The sequence below is a fragment of the Calonectris borealis genome, chromosome 5 (assembly GCF_964195595.1).
Source record: "Calonectris borealis chromosome 5, bCalBor7.hap1.2, whole genome shotgun sequence".
Taxonomy (NCBI): Eukaryota; Metazoa; Chordata; class Aves; order Procellariiformes; family Procellariidae; genus Calonectris; species Calonectris borealis.
Genome location: NC_134316.1, coordinates 22315634 through 22333751, shown reverse-complemented (window position 1 = coordinate 22333751; position 18118 = coordinate 22315634). Strand labels below are relative to the sequence as shown.

The 18118-nt window shown below is 37.2% G+C and overlaps 1 long non-coding RNA gene across 1 annotated transcript in view; it reads left to right on the top strand.

The window, feature by feature from the left end:
• The window catches only part of LOC142083261 (uncharacterized), an 84326-nt gene that overhangs the window by 51043 nt on the left and 15165 nt on the right, over positions 1–18118 (top strand). The window contains exon 3 of the long non-coding RNA XR_012674006.1: positions 2032–2140. This is a non-coding gene — a long non-coding RNA (uncharacterized LOC142083261). The remainder of the gene's footprint in view (positions 1–2031; positions 2141–18118) is intronic.

Genomic DNA, 18118 nt, shown 5'->3' with positions numbered 1-18118 from the left:
TGACAAAGTTATATGAGTTAAAGGTGGGGGGTGAGAGTGAAAAAAGACTGAAATTGGCCCCGGGTAAAGACAGGAAAATGGAATCATAAATCATATAAGACAGCTGTGCTCTTTTATCCATGGATCCAGATGTTCCCACTAAATGTGTAACAACTACAGAATTATTTTACAAGGAGGAGAGGGACTGTGAATATTCCATTTCTCTCTTTCTTAAACAACACTTGCTGGGAATGTTTGATGCCAAGTAGAAACTTTGACCTGTGCTTGCAGGAGAGCAGCATCTGAACAGAGTTCTTAAACATAGCTCCTAACCAACCTGGATTATGGTATGATTTAAACAGCCAGTGCTAAAAGGCTAAAGTTATACTGGAATCTTTTTGAAAACAGTGACTAGAATCGAATCTCTGGTTGAAGCATCTGGATAATACGAGACCAGATACCCTCACTGACTAGGAATTTCTAAATGCTAGCCAGTGTCTTTGGATGATGGAGTCCTGTTAGAATTATAATCCGTTTCATACTGAGTTTGGAAGTAGATGAATATTAGATGGCAAGAAAATGAAATTATAAGTCACTTCAGATATGTTTTGAAATGGCAGCTTTGGACAGACCATGAGGAAGCTATTTAAATATCTTCCAAATGGAAATTGATTTTCCTCCCTCCTCTCTGCCTCATCCTTAAAATGTAATAGTTGGTCGTAAAACAGCTTCTTTTTTCAAGTAAAATAGAGAAGGAACACTCTTTTTTCCCACTCTTCTAAATGTTTCTCTATTACCTAGAAGTAAAAGGTAATCATACTTTTTGCTTTATGTTAGTTTCCTTCCACAAGCTAGTTTTGAAACTTAAAGACTACTACCTAGAGCCATTCTATAGTCATCTGTTAAGATACCTTATGCTGATGATAAAAAATAGCAAGCTACTGGGTATTAATAGGTTATTTCTATAACTCTATGACTGAAGACAGCTATTAGGTGATAATCACACCATTGTTTTCTGAAGAGGGGCGAGGAGGATGAGTCTCCATTAAATCGTCAGAGATATGAATGTTCTTTAAAAAAGTGCAGATGATATATTTTCTTTTTAATTTGATCTACAGGGACCTGAGCCACTATTCTCAGTTTAGCTCAATGCAAAAAATACAGAGAAAAAGAAAAGGGAGATATATCTACCTCTGGATTCAGAAGTTGACATTGAAGTCATAGAGATAAATAAGTGCATCCCCACTGAAGCATTGTGAAGTTGATTCTTTGCATTGAAGAAATGGGATCTTTTGGTGAAAAATTATATGACTTTTCTAGTGCTATATTCCACAGAAACCCGAGTCCCTATAAACTTAAGGGTACTTCTCTTCAGTTTGTTCTCTGTAGTTCAGAACATGATAAAATTAAGGTAATATCTGGTCTCTATAGAGTCTTTCTGTGTCTTTACATAAATACAACCACTTCACAGCAGTAGAGATCTTTGCAAGATATGTCATGGATTGAGATGTGAGCATTTTTAAATATATTAGAAGACATTGGGTCCATCATGTGTTCCTTGGCAGATTTTTCTTTCTTTTTTATTTTCTTTTCAGTGAAAATAATTGTTTATCAATTTGACAGGTCTCTGCTATATAAAATATATTGAACTTTGTGCTGTTATATAAATGTAGTTAGGAAGATTTTTTAAAAAAAAAAATTCTTTTTCTTTTATATATCTTCCCTCAAAACTTTTAATGGGGACATGAGCTAGAAAAAAAAATAGTGTGAATAGTGTTTTAAGATAAATTTTTAATAAATGGCTTAAAAGTCCCACAGACCTCCTGAAGAGTTTGGAAAGCCTGTTTTCTTTCTGACAGACCTACTTAGGTGTATACCAGCTCTGAGTGCATCAGTGAAGAAGTGAGCTTAGCAGATTTTTCCAAAATGCTGAGATAAACATGGTTATTTTCAGACATGCCCAATTCTGACTACAATAACATCCAACACAAGAACAGCTTAGAACTTTCCAAAATCTTAATAGATCTAAGGTTATTTCTTTTCCTTTTCTAGGCTATGAAAGCGTCAAGACTCTACATGACTATTATTAGGAAAACATTGGCTTGAGGAAGTTGCTGTAACAGTGTTAAATGATTCCATATTTCCTCCTTTGGTTTGGGTGGTGAGTATTTTTTAATTCTCATGTGTTTTGAAAACCCCACCCAGTTTACAAATTCTCCTTCAGTTTGTATATTGTATTCCATTATTATATGGAAAGGACTGAAAATTCATAATTTTCAATCCTTAATCATGTTTTTGTTACCTTTTAAGGTATTATCAAAGTGTCAGTGATTACTTGATGTGTCTTACGAAAAGGCTTTGGATCACTCTTTGAATAAAAAGCTAGATATGTGGCAATTAGAAAATGTTTGTGAGTTTATTTCTAAAAGCTGAGGCAACCTGCTTAGAGTTTAGAGTCAGTAGTGGCATGATAAACACCTTTGTTAAAGATGGAAAATGCTTAAGGGAAAGCACAAGAAGAATGTACTGTGGGAGGAGTGAATCGGATGAAGAGTTTCTAAGTAGCTCTAGCATTCAGCTCAGTATAAGGAAAGGTTTATTTAACTTTAAAAGGGATGAAAATAGAAAAATCTAATACTGATTTCAAATCCTGTGAACTTTGATATGGTCTGAATATCAAACTTTGCAGTAGAAAAAAAGCTAGGTTAATCTAAACTAGTATAACAATCCTAATACAACTATGATCACAGAAGGAGGAAACAGGTATCAGCCTGGAATATTGCTACATGTAAGTTCTTTTTAATCTAAGTATATTAAGTACATTAAAAATAATATGTGCTTATTATTCAGAGGAAGGAAGTGAGAGGAAGAAGTGGCTCAAAACAACATATTGGGGGGAGGAGCTACCTCGGTTACTGCCCTTCATCAGTTAGACAATTGGAGAAAACATCCCAACACATATTCAACCAGGTGCAGATGAACTAGGTTGAAACCTGTCCGTCTTCCAGCCAGAATCGTACTTCAAATAGTATCAGCTTAAGTAATGTGAACGATATGATGGGAATGAAAAACTGAAGACATATTGATGTTATTAATGAGTTCAACTTGAGATGGTCTCTTTCTCTCATGGAAAACAGACGTTTTGGGGGAAAAAGTGGTTTAACAGTTCTAAGTGTTAATGACGTGAAATGGGGAGCAATGGGGAAAAAAGACTATATCATAATTACTAAAAGTGCATAAGACAGACTTGAAAACTAGAGGGAAGGAAGATTGGAACGGAAATAATTCTGAAAATTAATTAAGAAGAAACCTACAGTAGGGGAGGCTGATGAAGACAGCAAAGGCCTATTGGAAAGAATCTTTAATAAAACAAGGGTCCTGAGATTGAATGGCTCAATGACCTGTGGGGCTCAGTTACTGGGCTCAGGAGTTTAGGACACACTTTCATGAACAGATGTTGCTAATAATAAGAGTTCATACACCTCAAAAGTGCTAAGGGTCAAAGGAATAACCCTCATGGACAGTGACTCATGGTATCACTAGACTGAATGTATTGAACTAGATCTCACCTGGTACAAATCAGTGTAGTTCCATTAGCCATCTCAGTAGTCTCTTACTGTAGCTAATATTTGCCTATACATGCTATATTTGAAGCTTACTTTATTTAATTTTTCTCCCATGAGAAGAACTATATTTCCCAGATTTGTTTGTATTATGATAATTGTTTCTGAGCTGGTGATGACAAAGACCCAGATTGAAAAAAAAAATTAGGCAAATAAACTACCCGTTCGGTAGAATTCATGTAACTGTAGCAGGGCAGTTTACAAAAATCCTCCCTTCATATTTTTTTTCAAAAAAGTAAAGCATGAAAGAGAAAGCCTAAACATCTAAATCTTGCTGAAAACTCTAGCTTCACATGGAATCACCCAACTCAAGGGTGCAGGCAGGCAACCAAATTTCAAAGAAAGTGTAGATATCAGATAGACTTATGTCTATTAAATTTTTTGGCTGGCTTAGACGTTTCCTTCCTTAGTGTTCTGAGTTTCATTCTGAGCATCTGTCTGTCTACCTTGAACATATAGTGACCTTAAGGACCTTGCTACCCATTGCAAATTTCACTATAGCTGCCAGACTTTAACTTTACACTGCAAAGAATTCAGCATAAATATGGCTAAAATCTTCAGAAAATCTGGAAGGAGCTTTTTGCCCTGTCTCCAACACTTGGCTTTGAATTTGTGTGATATATGGCAAATGTTCACTGTTTCAACACTTTGCTGCCTCATGTTACTGATCAACAAAAGGACAGAGGATTTTTTGCCTTTAGGTAATGCATTTTTTTCTGGCACAGGTTGGCAATGAATCAAATAGCTGTGGATGGCATTCCACATGAACAGAATGATGACTGGCTGCTCATAGGAAAATGTCACGGTGTTTTCTAAGCAATGAAAAAAAATTAATTTTTTTAACCTCATAAAAATTCATGGAACCTGGTTGACTAAAGTTTGGAAAGTTCTTCGGTGAAAACATGATGACACTGAGACTACTAAAGAAATTTATTAATGCCAATGGACTAAAAATTTCCACTGGGAATCTAAAAGATCTGGCTTTTGTTCCAGAATTCCTGACGGACTCTTACTTAGTATTTGGTGAAAAAAGTGTAGATGCTAATAGGGTGAATACACTTGTTTAGAATATAAATAGTCGTCTTTGGGGAATAGGCCATCTATTTTTCCTGTTTTGGACGTCCCTTGTAATGGGCTTCCGTAATGGGATATGCCAGGCTGCAGCTGTGTTGATGGCTTGGGAGAATTAGGAAAGTAATTCTAATTCTTTGCTGCCTTAAGTATCTTACCTGTCCTTAGGAGGATCAAGGGACTCAGGACCTCTGAGACTTCCAGTCTAATTCTACTGCGTTGTTCTCATTTTTATTAAGAAAACAAAATTGTTGGCAAAAATGAGAATACAAAACACTAATGCTATTTTTTTTTTACCTTTGGATTTCATTCAGTAAATTTATTTTCCTCAAGCAAGGACCAGGTGTTGAGACCCATTTCATTAGTCCTTTCATGCAAATGCAGGGAACTTCTGACCCTGCTGTATATAATTGGAAAGCTGAGTAATTACATGTTATATAATTATATGTTTAGTTCTTTGGAAATGGACCCAGGCAACAGTTTTCAGCCAGGAAAAAAAACACAAAACCCAATAAACAAACAAAAATAATACCTCATGTACTCAGCAATGATTTTTTCTTTGTTTGCATTTTATGCCTAAGTGTCTTTTATCTGCTTTTTTCTGCTTTCTGTATTGTATACAAATATTGGAGAGTAAGGCTTTAAAAGAAAGGCAATAAGAAAGGAGAAACACATTTTTTTTCCTGTCTCTTTTCCCCCTCCAGCCCTTAACTGATTATCTCCGTGTTGCTAACCTGTTGCACTTTTTGCATGCTTTAGATCATCTATTAAAATGTAGAACAGTAGTTTTTAATCAAGGTCTTGGAGACACATGAAATGAAGGGCTGATGAAGTATAGTATTATCTAAAGAAAAATAGTATGCAAAGACAGGGGAAACATGGAGACAAAAGACTTGGGCTCGTTGAGCTATGTTTTGGTATAGCTATGCAAAAATAAGGATGTCAATTTTTTATTCAGTCTAGGAGAACATTATTTGGTGTTTTTCTGGTTCTAAATGCAAATTACTGCAACAATGGGACTACTATAATTATTCCAGAGTTTCCTAGGGGCTTAGGAAATTCAGGAAATTTCTTTCACATACAATAGTGCCTCCTTCTGTCTCCACATCAACCTCTCCAAGCATGATATGTAAATAGAGGCCAGAAGTTGTTAGTTATGTGGACTTCCTTGTGACATGCACCCTTAGGCTCTCCCTCAGGGAAGATGCAGAGTTGATTTGGGACACAATGCCAACTAACAGAAGGGGGAAATAGGGTGCACCCAAGGAGTGACAAGACATAGCTAATCAGATCAGTTCTGAATATAAATAGGATGCAAAGGGAATCTAAAGAGCATTTTTATATGCAAGTATGTAGAACAACCCTCTTTTCCACACAGGAGTGGGTATTGCTGAGTGTGTGTGACTGATAGTATTGCATGACCACTTAACAAACAGTCTTCTTCACAGGTATCAGGTGCCAGAACTGGTGTTTTTGAACGCTCACTATATTGCTTAACATGAAATCCTGAGTAGAGCATACAATCAAGTACTGGGTGACTATGTAGGGACCAGATTTCTTTCATTGTTACTGTGGAAAGTTTAGAAGCAACTGTGAAAAGAATTCCATCAATTTGCAAGCTGATCTTATTATTGCACTTCATCTTTTCCTTTACTGTTACTTCACTGAGCTGGAGCAAGTCTCAAGAATACCATGCTGGGAAAAAGTTAATTGTCTGTTTAGACACTGAATAGAAAGGGAATATTTAATTCTACAGTTGCATCATTCATTGTAAATATTCTGGATCAAGGACTTTTTGGATTTCATTTGTTCAGTGCCTAGCACAATAGTTCCCCTGATTGAGTTCCTGAAGTATTACTGAAATAGAATGAATTGATGAATAAATGAATAAATAAATACCTAACCCAATGTTTCAGACAGAGGCATGAAATCCTTTTTATACAACTAAATGTGCCATATAGTATCCTCTATAGAAGGAAAAAATTCTTTCTAAGAGATGACAATCATTTTAAAATAGGAAGATACATAATCCTTATAGGCTTTATCCTAATGTGTAATTGCAAATGCCACCAAAATACAATAGCAGTACATAATTCTTGTATTAAAATAAATTTGACAAGCTCTTTTTTAATTGTATCTCATAAGCCGTTGTTTCATAGGTTAATAAAGTAGAGGAAAAACTATAAGAAGAAAAAAGGAACAGTTAAACAAAAGTAGGCGAAACAAATTGGAGTAAGTGAGAGAAATAATGATTAGTGTACATAGTAACTCCTTGCATTTTTTCCCTGAATTTTCTCAATTATCTCAATATGTTCATAGTGTTTCCTATTCCTGTGGGGTATTTGCTAAATTAGGCCTATTTGAGAATCCAGAACTGCATGCAAATGAAGCCTGCTGATTTTGCAGTTTTCAAATGTACTTTTGAATAGTCACACAGCTGCGCTGCACAGCACCAAAGCAGCGGATGTTATTCCTTTGGCAACATGAGCTGGTATAGCATAGGAAATTTGGGATGATTTTCTGAAGCCATTCCAAACTCTCTGGTCCAGATTCTTAGCCTTTCTGCGACTGCTTAGGGCCATTCTGGCAGTTCAAAGCAACTATAAAGTCAGCATTTCCATCCTGTTAGGAAGAAGGAAAATTTGAACCTTCAAAACTAATCTGGCAATTTGAAGAGAACAGGACTTTTGTAAAGTTTTTGACACTTCTGTTTATTTCTCCATAAGGAGACTGGGCCAGAAGAGAAGAGAAAATACCCAAACAATATCCAAATGCCCATGCATCTTGGAACATGCTCTGTATCCTATCAGCTGAAAGTATGAGGGAAGTGTTGGTAGAGAAATGCTTGGATATATTTAAATCATGTTATACACTGAACAGTCAGCATGATCGTGCTTACTTCCATGAACACAGATGCTGTTTTGAAATCCTAGGGTAAAAGTAGGTCCTTGGAAAAGGTTCCCTCAGCAGCTTGACTCTACTTGAACTGTACACATGGTGAAACTAAGCAGAAACCTCTCAAAATTACTACTAGGGATTCCCTGCTGTGTGGTGGTCCTGAATTTCAGCCTACTCACGTCACTCAGCTGTGACTCTTTTTCCCCAAGTTCAGGAGACTAACTGGCTGTGGGGAAAGTGAAAGTATGGCACATTTTGCTTCACCTATTCCCAGAGATTCCTTGCCAATCACTGCTACATAGCAAAATAATTCCCAATTTGCTTAACCCTAGGTAGGGACAAATACTTGAGTCACAGTTTCTACTTTTTGCTCTCAACCTCTAGTGTGCCCTGAGTGACTGGTGAAAACCAACATTTCTTTATAGCTATTCATGTTTCCATCATGTTCAGGCTGGGGTTTCTAAACTTGTGAAGGAATAAATCCTTTCATTCTCACAGTCTTAATTCATAATGTCTAGGCTGCAGACTGAACATCTCTAGTTCAGAACATTAAAGACATAATGCCTTCTTCCTATCTGATTCATTTAATCCTATAAGAAGCAGGTTCTGCCACAAAGAAAGGTAGCGGGTGGTGTTGTAGAGACTCTAAATGTGCAACGTAACAGTCTGCCTTCAGCAAGAAGTGTAGCAAACTGCAGCAGAATAGGAGCCATAGTCCTTGGATATGACCCTGAATGAACCTTTTTCTGCACCTTGTATCTCCCCATTGGATGTATTTATTGCTTTTTTACTTTCTCTTGAGACTTATATGTAAGTTAGTTATTTTTGACCATATTGCTGTTTAATCCTATGAGGGATGGAAAGGAAAACAGTTTATAAAGTTTGTAGTGACCTTGAAAGCAGAAACAGCTGCCAAGGTCATGTTCAGCCTGTTGACTGAGTTCAGCAGGGATCTTTCAGGTTGATCAGTTTTGCCCCTGCTAAAGGTATCACATCAGTCAATGGAAATCCCAGAGAGAAAATGGGTTAGACGCTTCTCCCTTCAAAGACAAAGCAATGTTTATGGATGCATATATTTGAATCTACATGTGATGTGTGTTGCAAATCATGAGGAATATCTGATAAGAAATCATGCCTACTAAGACTATACACCTCGCAATTACATTTCTTGAAGTTGCCATTAAAAGTTAACTTTTAATTCAGCTTTGATCTGCTATGTATTTCTGGTAGAGGGCAGTAAGCTTATTTCTCTCTCTAATCCAGCGACTGACAGCACAAAAGAATTGGGAAAAATGCTTCATAAAATGACCCTGTGGGGGTTCTTTCTGTCTCTTTGCTATCAAATTGGCTCATGGTTTTTAGGGACAAATCAAGGGGATTCCACACACCCCCCATCCCCTTCACATTGCGAGTCTTGAAATTTAATTGAGGTTTTGAAAATTGTCAGTGTTCTTTCTGATTGGTCATGAGTAATAAAGTACTTGCAGTGAGAATACAAATGATTATTTTGTTGATGATGAAAGAACCATGGTAGAATCCAGTTTATCCTTGCCTTATTGTGTCTGTAGTAAAAAAAATTCTGTGTGTGAGAAAAAGGAAGATGAGGTGTCTATAAGGAAAAACACAAAAATTGCTCAAGGATTTTTCTTTTCCAGCTATATTTTACATTCATGAATAATTCCAAGCTGTATTTTTCAGTCTTGCTTGCTTCTCTACATAATTAAGGTGTGGACTGTAAGGGAAGGAAAAATGAAGTACACAGGTTTATGCAAAGGGTTTAAAAAAATTGTGTTTAAAGAAGTAACCAATTCAGACAGAGCTCTTTATTTAGTAGTGCACAATGACTGGGAACAAGGACAAGGGTAGGCAGTGGAAGGGGTAGCTGAAAAAGTCTATTTTCAAGCTTTTCACTTTTGCGGCTCTTGGATGATTTGCATCTTTGGGATCTCCTGTGATCTTCTTGTCATTCCTTCACCCCGGTGGTCAAGTCATGACCTAACTCCAGGTATAGAACTGTGATTTAATCATGCTCAGTTCCAGCTGAGACTTTTCCTTATCCAAAATAAAATTGTGTTCTACAATTTAAAGGTAAGTCATGGAAATAACAGCTATCTGCTACCCTGATTAGTTGCTTTGTCCTTGGATACAGCATCATAAGCATATTTAAGGAAGAAGTGTCTTTGAAGGTTTAGAACTGCTGTTGTTGTTAGCCTTGTCAGAGCTCTGGAGGGTGAGCAGTATGAAAGTAGTGGCTATTTGCTACAGTTGTGTTTTCTTTAAGCCCCTTTCTTACATGATTGTGGGTTTTGCATCTTTATGTAGCTAAACTGAGCTTTTTCCTTCTTTTCAGAGGAAAAGCAATAGTTTTTTATAAGATCTTTTCTTTTTTTTTTTAATAAAATGGAACCATACTCTAAAAGCATCACATACGTTTAAATTTTCATATTTCTTTCATGAAATCTATGTTATAAAAACTGAAACCATTGTAATGCCACTCTGATCAATAGGTCACAGCCCTTTATTTTCTTTATCTGTTCCTCTATACTTTCAAGGTTGGATTACTGCAGGCTTCCAAATTATTCCACACAGCCTAGGTCTTTACACAGATTTTAGCAGCTGAAGTTTCATGAGGCTTATAAATGTAGTTTGGTCCAATGGGAACCACACCATACATTCCTCACTGTATTGATTTCAAACTCATGGTGTAGTTGAAGGTTAATATAAGAATATTGACTTAAATGTTTCAAATTTTGGTAATACACTATTTATCAGCCTCATATTATCCAGCCTGGACATGTTTTTCTTTTTTCTTTCACCTACTGTCCAGCTGGACGGGTCTCCTAGGTTCAATGCTTTGATAAAGCTCAGAACACCTCTGGTGAATATAGCATTAGGCTTGGACTTGAGCAATTCTGCCTAAAGTCTGTATGAGCTTGGAAAGTCAAGTAGTATCTCTGCTTTGATTCTGCATCTGTAAAACACAGATGTTAACTTTAGATTAGATTGGAAATGAAGGTAAGTACCTTAAAGACAATAATGTTTTCATCTAAAAGAATAAGGAAAAAATCATTTAACTAGTGAAGACAGATACAATGAATAGATAAGGCCTTCCCATGAAAAAAATGAAACAAACCACACAAAATTGCCCCTTCCCACCTGAAAACATTTAGATACTCAATGAAGATTTGTCCTTCTCTTAAGCACTCTATTTAAAAATATTTATATTTTAAAAGAGATTGAAGACTAATGAGCACTGAGCAGCAGCAATATGAGAAAATATTCATTCTTATTTTCATGCTCTACCTTGAGATTTTATTCTTCAGAAAATTAAATCAATTACAGCTTCTCAAGAAACAGTTTATTTTCCTTTTGCAAAAATTTTGTGTCTTCTATTTTGCTTTAAAAAGCTGGATAGAAAAGCATTAACACTGTAGCCATTTTAACTATGGCTAAAAACTAAAATGAGGAGATAAGGGGAGAAATAGACATGTATTCACTGTTGAGTTGTGAAAGATTTTATATGTTTTTCTGCAAGGTAAAAAATAAATTAATAAAATACATCTTGTTAATTAAAGAGTGAATTTAAGGTTAATTTTCAGTTGTGATACACGTTTTGAAGCTGGATGACACGCTTTTCCTATATGGCCTGTGGGGCAGTAACCTTTAGAAACTGACTGTTATGGTTTTTAATAACACTTGTGTGTTCTGCTCAGAAAAGCAAGGTACTTACAGCAGTAAATAATTCTTTTGATAGTAAAACAGTCATGCCCTGCCATTGTTCGCCTGAAATATCTGCTGGCTATAACTGTCATATTAACTAGCCTAAGAAGTGCATCTCTGTATTTGTAGGCTACTGGCAAATGTATATTTTAGTTTCTCCCTGTGCCTGAACTGCAAGTAGTATTGCCCAACTTTTAAGACCAGAACGAATCCTACCATCTCTAGCACATGGAACTTTTCTACCACTATATTGGTCCCTCTTTGTTACACCTCCAGTCGTATGGATATGTGAATATTTGATCTAACAAGCATACCTTCTTCTATTAAATGACTAGAATGAAATCCTCATATGTTAGAATGGTTATGTGTATTTTGGCCATGTAATAACATCTGTATGGTGAGAGAGAGAATTCAGGTTTCCAGAAAAATGCAAACTGAAAAAAAAAAGTAAAACAGAGACCAGGGACTAATTTATGCGTCCTTTGACTTGCTCCATGCTTACCATGTCACTTGAACCTGGCAATGGATGGAAGAATTATACTGATGGAGAAAATCCAACTTGCATGTCCTAGTGTGATGACAAGGTAGTTCAGTTACAGCCTTATCTCTGTCTAAATACTTAAGTCAAGTTAGAACTGTTCTGAAGGTCCCTCATGCATTGGCCCAGATAGAAACCACAATCCTTAAATACTCAGTGGAATCAGTCATTTATCAGACCTAGTGAGTATATTATGCCTAGTGAATTATTCTTAACCTTAATTTGCCATGGACAGAAATTTCTCAAGAAGACTAGGAAAATAAACACATATGCTGAACAGCTTTGAAAAATGTAGTCAAACTTTTGATGAGTACTACATCACTATAAGTTCATATTAAACCCACTGCTTTCCTCACGTGTATCTCAGTGAAACCAAAGACTACATACTGTTGGCGTATGCTTATTTCATACATAATTGCTGTCATGAGCATAAATCTTTGGTTTTTTCTTGTCTAAGCAAAATGATAACATTGTTATTAAAATATTGCAATAGCATGGGATATATTTGTGTTGTCGTTTAATCCCAGCTGGCAATTAAGCACCACACAGCCACTCGCTCACTCCCCCTGCTTCAGAATGGGGGAGAGAATTGGAAGGGTAAAAGTGAGAAAACTCGTTGGTTGAAAGACAGTTGAATAGGTAAAGCAAAAGCTGCGTGCACAAGCAGAGCAAAACAAGGTATTAATTCACTACTTCCCATCGGCAGGCATCTCCAGGAAAGCAGGCCTCCATCACGCATAACGGTTACTTGGGAAGACAAAACGCCATCACTCCGAACATCCCCCCTTTCCTCTTTCTTCCCCCAGCTTTATATGCTGAGCATGACGTCATATGGTGTGAAATATCCCTTTGGTCAGTTGGGGTCAGCTGTCCCGGCTGTGTCCCCTCCCAACTTCTTGTGCACCCCCAGCCTGCTCGCTGGTGGGGTGGGGTGAAAAGCAGAAAAGGCCTTGGCGCAGTTGCAAGCACTGCTCAGGAGCAACGAAAACTCTGTTATCAACACTGTTTTCAGCACAAATCCAAAACATAGGCCCATACTAGCTACTATGAAGCAAATTAACTCTATCCCAGCCAAAACCAGCACAATTTGTAATTTTTAGTGAAAGGAAAAAAATTTAAAATTATTGCATCCACATAGATTTGTTTTATTTTAGAATAGTTCATACGCTTTCATTTTCCTTTTCCAAAATTATTCTGCAAAGTAAGATCTTTTGAGGTCTTTAGCAATGCAAACTGATTAAACTGTTAATGACCTTATGAAAGATTTAAGGAGCAGTCCACTGTGATATAGAATAATTAATCATAGTGCATCTATTGTAAATTTGTTTAAAGGTCATTTCAATAAATGAATATTTACAGTATGTGAGAATTTTCTTTTTGCTATTTTTATGTATGCAAGCTGACCTTACAGCTGAATTGTCTTCCACAGTAGGAGTGTTTTTCGCTATTTAGAAGCAGGCCACAGAATAGTTTGTCATGAATTTACTAGATATCCAGCTTTGAGTAATTGAATACCCTGGTGTTTAAAGCATTCACAGAAGCAGTGTCCTTCCTGAAAGCAAAATGAAACTAAAATAAGAGGATATGCTGCAACTTTTGGAAGCGGTAGAGAAATTTTAAGACAGCTTAAATGTACTCTATAAGAGTTTCAGCAATATTTTGAAGGGGATTTGCTAACAAATGCTAGAATTTTTTATTTTTATGTGGTCAAGAGGTTGCACTGGCAAAACAAAAGTCAGAAATAGCATAGATATGCTTCCCCACTTAAAACACCACAGCAGTCAGTGCAGTGGGGTGGCAGAGCAGCATCAATTACAGTTCATGCTTTCTCAGCTCTGGAGTCCCCAAAGGTCAAATTCTGCAAATTAGAATATCTTAGTAAGTGTCAGAGCCAGAACAGTTTAATTTTTTTCCGACACTCATACCCATTGCAAATTAAGAAGCTGCACATTTTCCCTCTTTTACATCTCTTGCATAGAAACAGGAATATGGAGATAAATTACATGTATAATCTTTCAAAATTTCCTCTCTACCTTTCCCCATGCATGTTGGGAGGACCAGCTGAGGACCAGCTGTATACTGAACACAACTGTGTTACTGCTTTTAGTAGGATAACAAAATTAGCTCTTGCCAAGACCAAGATTTGCAAATAACTGGATTTGCAAGTATTTAGTGCTCATCAGGATCATCTCTCAGAAGAGGAATTGTTCTTATTACTCCCATGCAGTCTCTTCAGCCACCCTTTTAATAGCAGAGAGCTCTTAGCCTACATTTCTTCTTCCTATCCCTTTTTTCCACCCTCAGTCTTAACACTTGTCAAATAACTTTATAAGTACACGTGACATAGTTACTTAAAACATAACTTTTGGTAGAAACTCATGCATCTTTCCAGTGTAGGTAGAATTAATCACAAATGATAATTATAGTTCCATATAAAATACTTCTAAAGTGTGTAAAGTCCTTCTTCAACGGAGTGCAATGAATCAACTTTTAGGAAAGGCGAGATAAGGCAAAACACATTTTTTAGGAAATGTAAAGGTCTCTCCTGTACTTTGCAATCTCCTCTAGCAATGCACCTTTTGTGGCAGAGTCTTCCTCTGCTTGGAGCCAAAGGCGGTAAACAATGCAACACTGCTTTCTCCACTCCGGTTGAACATTTATGACATCAGACCAGACAAAATTTACAGGTCCTTCACAAGGCTGAATAAAGAACTGACTAGCTATAGGTTATCATTGCTAGTTAACTCTCAAAGCAGCCATCTGCTTACTTAGGAAGCCAGAAGTAAGAGGGAATAACAATAAGGTGTAGTCCTTGATTTTGCTAAAGTTAGCCATTTTTGCATCAGGATAAGAGGTAGTTACCTTGGAAATCAGACTTCCAGAATGACCCCTGGCTGGGAGGATTTCTGGTTTCTCTTTTTTGGCATTGCCTTAACAGCAGTTGCCTTTGTGATCATGATGTTTGTCTTTCTGTCGTGGTTTAACCCCAACTGGCCACTGAGCACCACGCAGCCACTCGCTCACCCCTCCGCCGGGTGGGATGGGGGAGAGAATCAGAAGGGTAAAAGTGAGAAAACTCGTGGGTTGAGATAAAGACAGTTTAATAGGGAAAGAAAAAGCCGCGCACGCAAGCAAAGCAAAACAAGGAATTCATTCACCACTTCCCATCGGCAGGCAGGTGTTCAGCCATCACCAGGAAAGCAGGGCTCCATCACGTGTAACGGTTACTTGGAAAGACACACACCATCACTCCGAACGCCCCCCCTCCTTCTTCTTCCCCCAGCCTTATATGCTGAGCATGACGTCATATGGTATGGAATAGCCCATTGGCCAGCTGGGCCAGCTGTCCTGGCCACGCTCCCTCCCAGCCCCCTGCACATCTGGCAGGGCACGGGAAGATGAAAAGTCCTTGACTAGCGTAAACATTACCTAGCAACAACCAAAACATCAGCGTGTCATCAACATTATTCTCACACTACATCCAAAACACAGCACTATACCAGTTAATAGGAAGAAAATCAACTCCATCCCAGCCAAAACCAGGACACTTTCCAAGCCACCATTACACACGCCGAGACCCTGCTTTCCAAGAAGTAGCTAAATATATGCCTGCCAACAGGAAGTAGTGAATAAATTCCTTCTTTTCTTTGCTTGCAGGCACAGCTTTTGCTTCACCTATTAAACTGTCTTTATCTCAGTCCACAAGCCTTCCCATCTTCCTTCTATTTTCTCCTTGTCCCACGGGAGAGGGGAGTGAGCAAGAGCGTCTGAGTGTTCAGATGTTGGCCAGAGTCAACCCACAATAGTAGATCATATTGCAATAAAGAAACACAGTGCTATGTACTAAACGTAGTATGACCCTGTATAAAAGGATATAGGGCACCACTGATTTTCAAAATATTTTTTTTTTTTTAAATATCTGCTGGACACAGTATTACTGCATATCCTCTTTAAAAAGTTGTTCATTTTCTTTGTATCCCAACAAAACCTAGTTTAGATATTCAAAGTTATTTTGATCTTTTTAGCATGCTTATTTAAGGAAAAGATGGAGGCAGATCCACCTCAAGTCTATGACCAGACTGCAAGATGTCAGAGACTAAAAACTAATGGTGCCAGCAAAAAGGTATAAAACCAAGAGATATAGACCCTTATATTCTAGGCCAGGAAAACTCTAACCTGCATATTGCCTCATTTGAGCTGACAGCTTTTGTGATTTTCAGGGGGATTCTCTGACTAAAATATAGTACACCTATATCCCACTCCCTATGCCATGAGCAGATCTTCTGATGCTTCTGCAGTAGCTGAGAATACAGTTCTCTTTCACTGTCCCAGTTCTCACAGGACTAATCCATACCACATAACTTACCAGGTCTACTCTGAAAAACTAAGAATTGAACAGAGCATGGATCCTGGACCAGATTTTAATCCCAGAAGTGGCTGGCATGAATTGAGGTCATTGGTGCCTCAGTATAGAGGATGTGTTATCATCTCTGTTATTGCTGAAACTACTTCCTAGAAACATAGAGGGCAGACTATCCTCTGTGTTTGCAATATGGCCTATTTTACTGATTTTTTAAATTAAAATTTGCTGAGATAACGCAGGTGGATGGGACTACCTTGATTTATAGCAATCCCTAGAACAAAGTAGATACTCAGGTCTGTTCTTTGTGACTTACTTGCAAATAAAAGGTTTGGAAATCAGGCTGTTAGAAACTCAGGGGACTGTTTACTGAACTATCATGTGACAAAGAAAGTTGAAGACTGCATTAAAACATGTTAAGCTTGTGAAAATAATTTGGTGAAATGCCTTAATTTGCTAAAACAACATTTACAAGGCCTAAAGCAATTATAAAAAAATTGTGAGGAGGAGGTTTAAAAAAACAAAAGGACAGAGAAACGAGTCAGGAGAAGGTACAACTGAATCTTGTACCTTGTCTAGTGATAACTCTTTGTATCTGTGTGAGAGTCTACAAACACATCCCTGCTACTGTGGTAAACTTTATTCAGTACTACTATTTTCACAATCAAATTTAATATGAGACATTTCAGGAGAATTTGACAGAAAAAAAAATGGAAACAGTGCTAGTCTGACAGGATAATGTTCATAAATTACACAGTCACTGATGGAAAGGCTGTTTATGTTTTTATACTCTTAAAAATATTCTCTGTGTGTTTGTCTAGTTGATCAATGCTCTTCTTTCTATACTTCCCTTCACCTGCTCACTCTTACTTAAGACACTGGTCAAATGCAGCTCTGCATAGTCTGTTGAGATGGAAAAAAATCAATTGGATCCAATAAAGTGTTATGCTTTTAAAATTTGTGTATGTCAGTACCAATGCTGGAACAGAACATGTGATGGTTTTGCCATGTCATTGGGGAAAAGGTATAAGTGAAACCAACTTACTTTCAGCTTAAATCTTCATATTATGCTTGACTGAGTATATGTCAGCCTTTCTCTCTTCCATGAAAGGCCCAAACTAAACAGCATAAATTCCAGGAGGGGGCTCAACCACCTGGGAGCAGGGTTCAAAGGCAAGCATTCATATGTGACGGGATGAATAGCAAGACTAAGGATCCATGACAGGAACTACAAATCAGTGACTGTGTTTATAAGATGTAAATAACATCACCATAAGGCAAAAGGTTTTCTGCCAGGACTTTGTGATTCTGCAATTTGATTACACTTCTCTCCACAAACATTGACTGCAGCATTTTTCACAGAAAAAAACGAGTTTATTAATACATAGTATATATATTCTATATGTGTATATATGTACATAGTATATAGCATCGATATATTTGCACGATGAACTGAAAAAGTGTTCTAATTTCCACTCCTCTTGGATATATTTGGGAAATTCCAATCAGTAGATTTAGGCGTCAGTTTTAATGCAAGAATGATAAGCTTTAGTAGCTTTCTCAGAATGTCATACCTTCTAGAAATAAGATTTATCCAAGAGCATCCATCCATTCAGCATGAATACTGCAAACCCAGTAAAGACTTCTATTTCTTTTTTCTATCAATGCTTTTGGACAATAAAAATGACACAGTGAACCTTACATTTATCTTCATCATATAATTCTATGCATTTATCTTGGCGATTTATAAAATTTCTGTTCTCCCACAGCATTCCCTCTATGTTCAGTACTGGATTTTACTGCTCTATTGGGGCAAAAATAGTCTTGTACTTAAGGCACAGAATTGAGAGCCAAGTTTAATCAAACTTACAGCTAAGGCATTGTGAATTTGTCTCAGTTTCCAATCACAGTAAAAGAGGACTGCACTTT